The sequence below is a fragment of the Callospermophilus lateralis genome, unplaced genomic scaffold (assembly GCF_048772815.1).
Source record: "Callospermophilus lateralis isolate mCalLat2 unplaced genomic scaffold, mCalLat2.hap1 Scaffold_45, whole genome shotgun sequence".
Lineage (NCBI taxonomy): Eukaryota > Metazoa > Chordata > Mammalia > Rodentia > Sciuridae > Callospermophilus > Callospermophilus lateralis.
In genome coordinates, this window is record NW_027514398.1 from 11,670,227 (window position 1) to 11,684,922 (window position 14,696).

At 33.6% G+C, this 14,696-nt stretch overlaps 1 pseudogene; it reads right to left on the reverse strand.

Moving 5' to 3' along the window:
• Positions 1-14,696, reverse strand: part of LOC143388967 (cordon-bleu protein-like 1) — a 50,189-nt pseudogene that overhangs the window by 1,999 nt on the left and 33,494 nt on the right.

Sequence of the window (14,696 nt, forward strand, 5' to 3'; positions counted from 1 at the left end):
TTAGTAAGTATTTCTTACTGTAGACAGAGCTATCAACCTGAAATCTTTTGTTCAAATCAAACCAAGGAAATATAAACAAAAACAGGCCAGTTAAACAAATAAAACATGCCAGTCAGATTCTGGGTGACTTCCCCAGTTTTTTACCGACCCCCCTGCCCAGGCTTCTACCTACCCAAATTTAAAATTTTCAGTTTGAGGAAATATTTATTATCAAAGGTGAAGCATTATTCATCAGTTTATTTTCAGACTTTATTTTTATAAAGATATATTCTCTTTGTAACAGTGTAATGACCTGCTTTTTAGTCAATTTAGGCACCCTCCAGTATAAAAAGCATCCAAAGAAGTTCTTGTGTCAATAGAGGCCAACATTAATCTTATTCTCTGTAAATAACTTTATTGTTCATATATAAATCTCAACATGAAACCCAATTTGTGAAATACTGAACTAGATTAATGCTGTGTATGAAAACAGGACTGATCTCTGTGATTACACGGTTGAATGGAGGCAAGGTGTGGAAAAACCCTCCAAAACGTGAAAAAAACATGGCATGTTAAAAACCCCATTTACACTACAGCAATCAACTAACTAATTGTTCTAATGTGAACCAACCATTCACAGGTTAATTATTCAGGTAAGAAAGAGAGCCATAAAGCAGGTTGATACCTGGAGTTAAATTGAACATTTGGGTGCCAAAATAGAGGCAAGCACAGAGCCAACTTTCTGATGAGCGATCTAAACCTACTGTCAAAAATCATTGGAGATTTTATTTGGCAATATCATTGTTGTTATAATTTTAAATGTCAGAATTTAAAAGAAACTAGGAGAAATCTTCATTACATGACAAAAACACGGATGTAAAGCAAGTATTACAAGAAATGAAGAGCCTGTGTCCATTTTCACTACTTTTTGCAGTTTTTTGAAATACAAGTCGGAAAAGTGCAGTGAATGTAGACATACAGTTCAATGAAGGCAAATGAGAACAACTTACCACACAGGTCAAATGAAAGAACACTGCCAGCCCCCTACTGACCTGACTTTAAAAATGGGATATCTTATCATGTATTTTTGCATTAATTTGTATTTCATATATATTTGTATTTCATATAATTTCATATATTAATTTGTATTTCATCAAGTAGTATTTATCTTGATAGTTTTTAGGTTCCCCATTATATTGAATGCCTATTCTATAAGCCCTCAACAACTCCTCCTCTTTTCCTCTTGAGGGAACCATAGCCATGATTTTTATAATTACTACCTTGCTTTAATTTTTAAAATTACTTATTTATTTTTGGTGCTGCCGATTGAATGTAGGGTCTTGCTCATGGCAAGCATGTTCTCTAACACTGAGATACATCCCAAGCCCCAATTCATTTCTAAAGAGGACCACACCTATGCATGCATCACCAATATACAAGTTTTGAATACTGCTAAATATCTCATGGATAAATTTTTGTGTGTGCTCCTCTTATAATGTCATGTTTGACTCTATTTCATTCATTGTATTGCTATATGATCATATATGTGTTGAATGCATTGTTATATTTTCTATTATATTTGGACATTACAGTTATACTTATTTAGAGTTACTGCATATGATACTACATGAACACACTTATATGTAAGTCCTGGCACACAAAAATGCAATTTTCAGAATTATATGACTAAAAATAAAAATGCTTGTCCTCGATTTTGGATACTGAAAACAGTATTAGATCTTATGTCCATTTTTTTGTAAAATAAAATGGGTTAATGTATGAAATATTCACTAAAAAATTTAGGAGACCCCACTCTACAGACAGAGCTATCAATAACCACCTAGTCCAAGAGATGAAATTTTAAACTCAATACAATCTGATGTAATGAGTTTTAAATAGGATACAATTATAGGATCATCATTTCAGTCTCCTTTCTGTGTTGATCCACATCCAGCTCATTCTGGAAGTAATGAGGGTTTTCTGTGTGAAAGCACTGCCAACTCAGGGCCAGTAACACACCAAAAACACAGCTGCCTGCTGTACGATTCTGTTGGCTTAAAAGGCATTTCCAACTTAATGCACAGTATTTAAAATTAGTTCATTGGAACTGATTAATGTATTCACCAACTAAGTGCAGTAGCACTGCAGTCAATTTCTGTGTGGTTACTGGTTCTCCTGGGTGCTGATGTGACACTGTTTTTCAGGCCTAGGCTGTGAACGTGCAGAAGATAGAGGCTTCATTTTATTCATTTTTACATTCCCAGTATCTAGTAAAATATTTGGTACTTGGAACTCATGTGCTTGAAATCGCTTGTCAGATTTATTGAATTGAGAAAACTATAGCTGTACAGTGACTGGTTTGAAACTCATCTTTAATTTATCAGATGAGAAATAGAAAATTTTTCAAAAATAAGACTGTACAGTTATTAACATGAGAATATTTCCCCCTTTAAGTGTAAATTTGTCATGATCTGTGAAATGCCAATTTCAATATTTAAAGCTATACCAAATTTCTATGCTGCTTGGCACCTAAATGCAGCTCCCCCCAGCCAAAAAAAAAAGCTATAAAATTCAACACTAATCCCCCTGAATTATTTGTTTTCTTCACTCTTGAAAGTTTCCATATTTGCCCAGATATGAGCACCATGTCTTCTGGGAGAAGAACATCTGTCACTCAAATACATTGAGAAAACTGGCTAGAGCAGCTGAGTATGGCAATTGCTGAAGTTCTTGAGACATCCAAGTTGCCTCTCTGTTTTTTTCAGTTTTTGTAGCAATCCTGTTCCTTTGCAGATTTAATTTTTGTTGAGCTCCATTTTTGCTCAACAAGTCTCTTAACTCTTCTCTAAATAGTTTATAAAATGTTTAGAAAAGGAATTCACAAAATCAAATACCTAGGGAGTCAGTGGAATCCCGAAGACTTTCCTTCTGTCTTCAGTTTTGAGGTATTTCTAAGACGATGACTACTGGGGAATCAAGCAGTAGGAATGCAGAGATGATTGACTCTGAGAAGTCTTAGTGCAGCTTCTGCTCAAAGTTCACCATGTACTCTTTCAGGGCATGAAGGGTATAGAGTGAAGAAACTCACCCGCAAAAATTTCCTTGGGATACTCATTTAGCATTTACCCTGAAGAAAGATACACCCTCCTCTCTCCTGCTTTCTACACCTCCATGAAGAAGAACTAGAAAACTATGGCAGGGCATTGTGAAGACTGTGGTTTCTGTATTAGTTCTCATCTACATTCTCTAATTTTTTTTTTTTTTTTTTGGTGGTGGTGCTACTGGGGTGGCCTACCACTGAACCACATCTCCAGGCCTTTTTTAAATTTTGAGACAGAGTCTCACTAAGTTGCCCAGGCTCAAACTTGAAATGCTCCTACCTCAGCCTTCCAAGTATCTGGGATCATGGTATGAGCCAGCACACCCCAATTCTCTTATTTATTTGGTAGGGATTGAACTCAGGGGCACTTGACCACTGAACTGCATCCCTAACCCTATTTTGTATTTTATTTAGAGACAGGGTCTGAGTTGCTTAGCACCTTGCTATTGCTGAGGCTGGCTTTGAACTCAGAATCCTCCTGCCTCAGCCTCCAAAGTTATTGAGATTTCAGGCATGTGCCACCATGCCAGGCTCTCTTACTCTTTTGATTAAAGCTATATAACTCTTCTAACTCCACCTATGACAGTTATTTTGGAGAAGCTATGTCTGGAAACTTGGTGGTTCCCATCACCGGAAGTCTACCTTTTCTGGAACAGGAAGCAGTCTTCTAAAGAATCTTAATATGCTAACATAATTTCTTAAAATAAGATATCAGAGCACTGTCAACTATATACAATTATATATAATTATACAATAATGAACCAAAAGTCATGTTCTGCACCTGGCTCATGTTGTGGAAAATAGAGCCAACATTTTAAACTATTTATAAAACTCTGGACTCCTTCAGTTTATAATTCAAAAATGACCCCTAACATAAAAGAGTAAACTTCTGGCATCCTCTCAATTAGGATTTAAATGCTAGAAAAAAGTTTCCCTCAAGTATTAGTTTGACAATATTGAAAATAAACTCACTGTCACCCATCTGATAAAGAAAACTTACCCTTTTCAATTTGGCAGCAGCCTCTCCAGAATGGATTGCAGTCAGTAAACTGTGTCGGATTTGGAATGTTAAAGAACTTTGTCTCTTAAGGGTGAATGATGGGCAGTCAGCTGGAGTTGGTGTTGAGAATTTTGTTCATTATGTGCAGAGTTATTTTGCTACAAAAATAAATGCACGATATTTATATGAATTCCAAGGGAAGAATAGTTCAATTTTGTAAAACGTTTTTTATCACCAATAGTTCTTTAAGAATTACCATTTGCCCAATCGGTGATTTAGATATGGCTGTTTCTCCACCCAATAAATTCTCTTTGCTTCCAAAGCTCAACTAGAAGACAATGGCATTACTTTACCTTCCCTTCCCTTGAACAGAGGAAGCTAAGGAAGAAAAATGGTCTCTCTCTTTCAAGGATACAGTTTACTGTGTGAAGTCAAATAATAATGGTATTTCCAATACATGAAGTTGACTAGAAGAGCCAAACTAATAATCAGAAAATTCTACAAAATTAAAAATAATCCATGTTCATGGTTTCAACATACAGGTTGGAAAATGAATATTTTTGAAAGCACAGTCAAATATTGACAATTTCATAGTGGTTAAATCTAAAGTATCTTTTAATAAAGGAGTATTAATTACTACATGTAAATATTTATTTTGTGTTTCAGGAAGTCATGGGGACTTTGGTTGGCTGTTTTATTTTTCCCATGAGGATAAAAATAAACATTAGTAACTTCTAAACTGAAGAATCAAAATCTTAAACTTCTTAGGAAGGAATATTCAGTATCAGAATTAACTGGCAAATCAAGTAATCTTAAACATGTCTTTTTCCAACTGCCATAAAAAATAATGAGTTAAACATGGTTTGGACAATGACTCAAAAAATGCATTATCTAAATTAAAGTTCCATTGTTTAGGAATGGTATTCCAGTTTATGGAAAAAATGCAGGTTTTATTCCCAACTCAAGAATTAAAGTCTATATCATGCATCACTTCCTGATGCTTTAACAAATAATAAATGTAAATATTTCCCACTATAAATATTGCTTTAAAATTACTGGAAAATATTCACTTGGCAGTATGGTTAATGTTCTCCTACTCTAAGAATGTTTGAAAAAGTAGTGTAAAATACTTCTGGAACCATCACAGAAATATGAAATTATTCTTTAAACACCATCAGGGTAAAAGTACACAAAACATTTCTTAAAACTCACATGCAGATTATCATGAGTCACACTATGAATTTCATACCCTCATTGCCTATACAGTCTGAACCTGGCAAAAAACACTATTTAGTTGACTAAGCATCATCTCAATGACACATTTTTTTGGTAAGTTGTTAAGGCTAGACAATAGTTAGATGATATTTTAGTCAACACATGTATAACTGAAAAAAAGTGACCTTAACAAAATGGGGAATTAAGAAGGTTACACTTTAGAACTGATTTCAATTTGAATTAGTTACATGCAAAAATGTATGGTCAGCTGTGAGGTTGAATGAATATAATGGAAAAGGCACAGCCCAGGTGTTGTGTTACTTTATCTAGTCTTTGATACTGCTGTTTCATATAACCAACACTATTTATATTGCATTATATAGTACTATAAAACTTTAAGAGAAAATGAAGTAAGCCAGGACATCCAGAAAAACTAAAAATGAATTAGCAAAGAAAATAGTTCAAACTCTAAACTAGTAAATTAACAAAGCCTATGAATGAAGAAATTTAATATCATTACTAATAATACAATTATATAATGACAACCTTATAGTAATATCTAATCAAGTTATGTGAATTATACAGAGTAAATAATGATATTTATGTATTACTTTCTTCCCTATAGTAGCATGGTATCCTATTAATAAGAATTCAGAGTTCAATAATGCACAAACATACCAACATGCTTGTTATCCACTATTTTAACTAGGTTCCATAATAATCCGAATACTTATTTTTTTAAAAGGTAACATTTACCTTATCCATCATATCAATTTGTGGGGTGTCTGCACACCTGTGTACACAGTAAGTCTTCCCATCCTCTGTGTGAGCTGGAGGTTGGGTGGATGCAATCACACTGGGTGCCTCGGGCCATGCCTTACTGAAAGACTGTGACCTCTTCACAACAGCAAGGGCAAATGGCAAAGGAGCAGAACTTGAATATGGTCTTGGGGCACCAAAAGTTTTCAAAATATCCAGGTTTACTGCTGCTACCTGACTAGCGGGAAGAAGCATAGCCTTGGGAGCTATAGGAGGAGGAGAGGTTTCAGCAGGTTTCTGGTTGATGATGTCATCTTCCATCTTTTTAATTTGAGTAGTTTTACTTAAGGGAGAAAGTGTCTGTTCTGAAGGAGGCAGTGTGTCCCTTTCCATCTCTTTTTTTTTTTTTTTTTTTGGTTAGTTCCTTGGGGGAATGATTAGGGACAGTATGGACATTCTTGGCATCTGCAGATGTCACGTACTGACCTGATACTCTCTTCTGCATCTGCAAGAAAAAAGATCTTGGTTAGGCCTGGGGATTTGAAATCCAAGATTTAAATTTCAATTCCAAAATATTGTTTATTTCTTCCAAATATGGCACAAAAGGAGCTGTGCCAGTGTCTCTAGTCATTCTGGGAGGTTTCAGAGAATCAGTCACAGCACCATCGGGTGAGCTCACAGCCCTGTGCAACTGTTGCTCTGTTCTCAAGTTAGGCTTTGGTTTAGAATCTAGTGGTAGCTCCCCTGGCCTTCAGAAGTAACAAGGTCTTGTCTTTGCGGGGCCACCTCCTTCACATTCCCTGAAGCATGTATCTTTTGATCATCTTTATACCATATGGTTTCTGATTCCCAGTTCTTCAGTATATCCAGGGATTTGGGAGGTACTATTTTATAAGTAGTCATTCCAATTTTGGGTATATACTCTCTTGCAATTTCATTTGAAGGTTTTGGTTTGGGATTATAGTCTTGTCTGTAAAGTGGCAGATTCTTTAGGTAAAAAGCAGCTGAATATTTATCAATTCCATCTATAGGAGACAAAGGATCATCATTGCCTTGTGCACAAGCTGGATCTTTTATGGCAAGTCTGTCTTCTGAATATATGACTGGGGTGCTCTGAATCCTCAATTCTATTGAGGTAGTTACAGAATTTTGTAGATTTAAAGATAGGTGTTGAGTTGGTTTGTTATTTGAAGTTTGCACACTTTCATCAACTTTGAAAGCAGGCAAATTATGATCTTGGTGATTCCCAGAACTTATGCTGGAAGGGATTGTCTGAATACATTGTCATCTTTTCTGCACCAAGCTGATTCAGTTTGTGGTCTGATACTAATGGTGCTGGTAGATGATTTTCCTTGGAAGTTATAACAATTTTATGTGCTTGATAGCTTGACTGTCTGTCAATTTCCATGACTGCGTCCTTATTTTTTGCTTCCCCTTCTACATTGATTTCTGTTCTCCTCACTCTATTTTTCATAGTATCTTCTGTATTTGTTGTAAGGACAATGATTTCATTCTGAGCTATGGAGAGAAAAAATAGAAAAACTCAAGTTTACAATGTTTGCCTCATCCAACCTATCATCAGTTGGTTTGAATGCTACAGATAATCTTTATATCACTAATTATACAAATTCATAAAGCAGTAAGGGCTGTACACTCAAAAGAATCTGAGTTTTGAACCTCTTTAACTAATGTGGCCACATGTTAAATTATAATAACCCCTCACAGCTTCATTTTGCTGACACGTAAAGAGGTGAAAAAAGAGTTGGTTTGTTTTACAGTACTGTGGATTGAACCCAAGGTCTCAAGCTTGCAGGTAAGTGCTCTACCACTGAGTCCATCCCCAGCCCTTTGTTAAATTTTTAAATTTTGAGAATGCCTTAGTAAATTATTGAGGCTTCCCTCAAACTTGTGATGCTGAGTGGCTTGGATTATAGGTGTGAAAATAAGTATTCTAAATTATAGATATAATTATATGTAAATTATACAGACACATACACACACATCTATGTATGTGTACATATATATCACTTAGGTAATATTTTAAGATAGAATATTGTCTAGAATAGGCAATATAGAGAAGGCATCTATGCTCCAAAAAATAAGTAAAGATTTCATTTTTCCATCATTGTTAATGAAGAAAGAAATTGATAAATTCAAAAATTGTATTTTTCCCTCCAGAATCTTTTTTCAATAGCCCCTCATGTAAATTTATATTTCATATCTAGTATTAAAATAATCTCAGTAAATATCATTTTTAATTAAGGCAAATGACAGAAAACATGACCTTTAAGAAAGTAAAGAACTGGAGTTATAGCTCAAAGGTAGAGCACTTGTCTAGCATGCACTAAGGCCTTGCTTGGGTTCAATCCCCAGCATCACCAAAAAAAAAAAAAAAAAAAAAGAAAAGAAAGAAAAAAAAATTGAAGAATTAAAAACAAAAAACAGTCTATTGATTGTGTTCATTGGGTGTCCTTACTAAAGTCTTTTGGAGGAATTTGTTTTTAGTCATAAAATGATTGATTTCAACCTTATAAAAACAAAAATGTTAGTTTTAATTTTTCTCTGTGGGGAAAAAAGTATCCTTATTCTTCTAGAGTTGTAGCCCAAGAGATCTGTGACAGTCTCCCTCTTAGATCCTGTCGACTTTTTCTCTAATTCTAGTTCATATGACCTGAAAATGCAAATTGCCTGCCAATCCCTGCATTAGTAGCAACAGCTTCTACTCCACAGGATGGCAGAGAACTGGAATAGCATCTGGAAGGGTGCAGGCATTATGAACATGCATCCATACCTAGTAAGCACCTGCTCTGAGGCATTGTTTCTCCTGCATGATGACCAGTAACCTCCCTTTTGAGATATGGGAATGGCTTGCATAGCACTAATATGTGGCAGGCCTCAAAAGTCAACTCATGAAAGATGTCAAGTATTTCTCTATAGTTTTATCATCATCCACTTTTACCTAAAAGAGGATGAGATCAAATACAAGCCCTAAAATTGGAGGAGCTACAGTAAATAGTTTCTCTGAAAACAAACAAACAAAACCATGCAAGCTATACCCAAACAAAATAAGTCATGATGTCAGGTAAATTTTTATGTAATTTTAAAAAAATTCACATTTTTAAACATCGCTTAAATGTACTATTATTTGGTCATAGCAGCTAATATTTGCATTACCAGATTCCTATATCAAGTATGTCATTTTAAAATAGAATTTATTTTTATTTTCCCAAATAAAATTCAACTGATTATCACATTATGTTCACTATTTGAGTGACTTCCTTTCTCAATGACCAAGAACTGAAAACTTTTGGGATTTAAAAATTAAGAATATGTAAGATAAGGAAGCAAAGAAGAGGCAAATTTCTGATTCTGCTCTTAATTAACTTGGTTAAGTATTTAATGTTTATATGGAAAGCACTATTCTGAACACTATTATGAGCACAGAAGAATGTAAGACATATTTTTTTGGCAACAGAAAATGAGCCTAAATGCAATTATCAAGAATACAAGTAACAATGATTGGTTATGAGATTGTGGGGGAAAGGGTATATTCATACATTGTTCAAAGAACCACAAATTAGTACAACCACTCTGGAAAGCAGAATGGAGATTCCTCAGTAAATTTGGAAAGGAACCACCATTTGACCCAGCTGTCCCACTCCTTAGTATATACCCAAAGGATCTAAAATCAGTGTACTACAACGACACAGCCACATCAACATTTATAGCAGCTCAATTCACAATAGCTAAGCTATGGAACCAACCTAGATGTTCATCAACAATTGAATGGATAAAGAAATTATGGTGGGTAGGTGTGTGTGTGTGTGTGTGTGTGTGTGTGTGTGTGTGTGTGTACATTATATAATATATATATATATATAATGTACACACACACACACACACACACACACACACACACACAATGGATTATCACTCAGTCATAGAGAAAGTTTTCATGACATTTGCCAGTAAATAAATGACTCTGGAGACTATCAAGCTAAGTGAAATAAGCCAATCCCAAAAACCAAAGGTCAAATGTTCTCTCTTATATGTGGATGCTAATCTACAAAAAGAGGAGGGGAGGAGAACAATAGAAGTTCATTAGATTAGATAAAGGGGAATGAAAGGCAGGGAAGATAGTTAGGAATAGGAAAGACAGTAGAATGAATCTGACATAACTTTCCTATATACATATATGAATACATCACAATCTCAACATTGTTTATGTCCACAAAACTGGGATACTAATTATAATAAGGTATAATCCATGATTATAAAAATATACAAAAATAGATTCTGCTATGTATAACTAAAAAGAATAAAAATTTTAAAAAAGTAAATGAGCCTAAATATATTTTCTTCTTTCTTGCTGTTTCTTATTTTCCACTGACTATATTTTGAAACTGGATATTATCCAGTTTCAAAAATAGAAATATTTTCCAAGAGGAAGTAAATCAATGTAAAAATATAAATTAAATTAAATCCTCCTTAACAAACATTAATTTATTAGTTTTATATTCCAAATTTGTTTTTTATATTTTCAGTGGGTTAGACCTACTGAATCATTGAATTTAGCTCTAAATTTTTCATCAACATTTCACAATTATTCCCAGTGATTTTCAGGCCTGGAAGCTTAGAATCACCACTGAATTTATTAGCTAATTCCTCCTCATACATATCTGACAAGAGTCTTACTTGGTCTGTGAATGGCCAAGTTATTTTCCAAGGGTGGCCAATAGAATGAGAACGTAGCTTCTATACTGCAATGTCTTTTCTCTACTCAAAATTAATGTAAACATCTACAATCGGACCAAAGGATGGTTTAAATAAGTGTATACTGTAGGTGAAAAGAGAATAAAACCACTTTGGGGATAATTAATTATTTATTTTTAAAATCACCTAAAGTTGACAAAAGGTCATTGCAAAGTGTGTGCAAATCAAAATAAATATTACGTAAACGTACTGTGACCCCAGCACTAACTTGATGTCAAAATCTTTGAAAATGGGCTGGGAATGTGGCTCAAGCAGTAGCACGCTTGCCTAGCATGTGTGTGGCCCGGGTTCGATCCTCCGCACCACAAACAAAGATGTTGTGTCTGCTGAAAACTAAAAATAAATATAAAAAATTCTCTCTCTCTCTAAAAAAAAATCTTTGAAAATAATATGCTAAATCATTTTTTCTAAGAAAGAAGAAGCTTTTAAATCATGATTTCTCAATAGGAATGCTACTGCCATCACAGTATATGAAGGGAAAAAATTATCAAGATATAAAGAATAGGAAATGATTTACACATGGAGAAATGACATTCTCCATGTGTCTCAGAATGGGACTGTACATTTGAAGTAAAGTCAATCAGCAGCATACACATTCAAGTTAACATATACATACCAAAAAAATGAAACTGACATAGATATACAGATAGCATTAGGACTATGACTTCTTATACAAATATGAATACTATAGTATTATGTTTTTTACGAATATTTACTGTTTTTTTTTATGTTAACATAGGTTGGGCTATCAGCATTCATAAATCACTTTCTTCTTATTCCCGTGAAATATATCATTGTGCAAGATCAATTTCTCTTACAAGATGATCCAATTCAATTGAGGAGTCAGGAATACAAAACTGCATGGCTTCTAGGAATCATGTAACAAAATTAACAAAGTGGTAGGATTTCGATGGGAAATTGATTTTTCTGCAAAAATGGGATGAGCATAGACCAAATGATAGAATGGAGGGAACTACATCATAGAAAAAAGGAAGAAACTGTCTTGAGATGGGAATGAGAATTGGGAAAAGTATAAATAAGATTAGATAATTAGATGGTTTGAACCTTGAAAATCAGGCACATGAGTTTCATCCAAAATATAGCAACTTGAGTATGATGTAAAATAGAACTGTGCTACAGAATTAGAAGGAAAACAGAAAAACAGAACAGAAGTAGATGCATAGAGGACATTGCTTTTAAGATCTAAGGTTGAAGTTCGACAATCCCTAAGACTTAACAACATCATCAATGTAATGCATTGGAGAGGTAAGAGCATACTTTGGAGTAATACTGACTGAGTTAAACTCTAGGTCCATCAGTTATTGGTTGTGGGAATTAATATCTTTGTGATTCAATCTTCAGTAGCCTTTATAGGCTATCCATTTATAGGCTATCCATAATAGCCTATAAATGAGGTGGCTATTAAAGGACTCAATATATAAGATTAAATGAGTTGATATGTGTTAAGGATAGTCCTTGGCACATCATTGTCTACCAATGTGTAAATAAGCTGTCAGTGTTTATAAAACCCACCATTCTCTTCGCTTGGGCCCAAATCGGACTTCAAATTTCTTACACTGCGGGCTATCATATCTTCATTGCTTGTATCATACACAGTACTGTGTGACCCTCTGGAAGATATGATATTGTATATGTGTATACTATTCAAACTCATACAATAAGAAAACAGGCATTAATTTCCAAAGACAGATGGACTGAAATAATCATCTCTTTCTGCCAAATACTGAAAATTTAAAAGCAAAGAAAAAATTACAACTGAGAGGAAATGTTTCTGTGAAACCTAATAAATTTTTTTTTTTTTCATATAGTGGTCCGATTACACAGAAAGATATAAAAAGCTTGGGAAAATGGACTCATTACCAAAATAGTGTCTTTATTTTGATATTTTTGGTTATTTGTCTTTTAATGAAAAAGGAAATTTAATTAAACATTTTTGTCTTGCATCTAGCAAAGTCAATTATATAAATCGTACTTGAATTGACCTCATTGATTTTTTTTTCTAGTGACAGAATGGTTTAATTTGGAGACAATCCCATGCAAATTATGTTAAACCTCTGATGAAGATGATTTATTTTATTTGGCTAATTTCATCTTTATTGATGGTGTTGCATCTCAAACATAATATATGTGAATTCACTATAGCTTTAGATACCTAGGATAATATGGAAAATGCCTTTCTGCATCATAAAGTTGACTGTAAAAATAATACTGGGGATTTGAACTTATACTCTAATAGAGACTCGTTTTCATATGCCAGTGAGCATTTGATAAAAATTAAAAATTAAATGTTGCATTTAAGTCAAATAAGTAATAGGCAAAATACACAAAAACTCTGATTTTTGAGTCATGCAAATTATGGCTTATATGACACAGGGATATTGAACTAGTAAATTTGATAGATTTTGAACACAATTATATACAAATAGATATGCTATTAATAAACATTTTTTATGATGATGATGGTAAGAGTGGTAGAATCTAAACAAAAGGAACTGACTCTATTTGTATTTAAAATATCCAATCTACATTTTAGAAGAATAGTACTAACTAAACAAACTGCCAACAACACTCTGGCATTCAGACTACCTATGGTCCATCTGTGTTTCTAGTTTTTTGGTTTTCTTCCTTGGAGTTTTGAGAGGACTCTCTGCTATTGATGCCAAGGGCTGAGTCAGAATCATTTTTCAGTGTATTTGTTATATCAGTAGATGTAAAAGGAATGTCTGGTGACTTCAAAGAAATATTTTCCAACTCATCTTTAGGCCCTTCACTCAGTTCTTCCTTTTCTTCTATTTCTTCCAGACTATAATCAGAGCTAATTCCAGCTACAAAGAAATGCATATATAATCCTGAATATTAATTTGTTTCATTTACCCTATGTAATCCTAGCAAGGAAGGAATATTTAATAATTAGCTGAAGTCCTTAAATCAGGTTCAAAATTAGTAGTGAAATGTTTTTCTCATGGAGAATAATCATGTTAATATATAACAAGATTGTCTCACATGTATATAATCCTAAATAAATCGTATTTATTATTTAGGATTAAATAAATACAATTTATTTAGGATTATATGCATGCATTATATTGTGTCACTCTAGGTTTTATTCGTAGAAGATCATTTAGTATTATAAATGTCAAGTTAAATATTTCACTTAAGAGTATGTTTTTTAAAATAATTTTATATCCATGCTGTAAAAATCAATGTAACTTAAATACAAGTTTATTTTAAATTCAAATTAAACAAGCATGAGATTTTTGCACATGAAGTTTGACTCAGTAGTTATCAGAACTTGAAAATTATCTGAACTCCTTTTGAAAATACTCAAGCTCATATCCTACTCCACAGCTATTAAATAAAAATCTCAAAAGGGGGGGGGGCAAGAATGTTTAAGATTCCTCAGGTGATTCTACTGTGCAACCAGGGTTAAGTGATCTAAATGCTTAATATGTCTTTAATCTGGAAACAAGTATTAAGCACTGATAATTTTTAATACCATCCACTTTGGTTCTCAGAGGCAACTTCCTCCAACACTTTTTTCCTGTCTATTGTCAGAAAGCATAACATGCACACATAAGCAGACACCCATATTCACATTTCCTTTTCTGTTGGTTTATTTAATATTAATAGAAGTGTATTATACCCAATGTTTCAACCTAGCTTTTGTTCCACTTATAATATCTTAAATATCATATACTAATGCATGTAGTTATCAGTTTTCAACAGTTGTGGTTAACTTCTTATTGTATAAAAATATGTTTTATCATTACTTCAGTGGTACTATGATAAAGTTGGAGACATACTTAGCAGTTGATGTTCATAGTTATGGTCAAGATGAGCTGTGAAAAT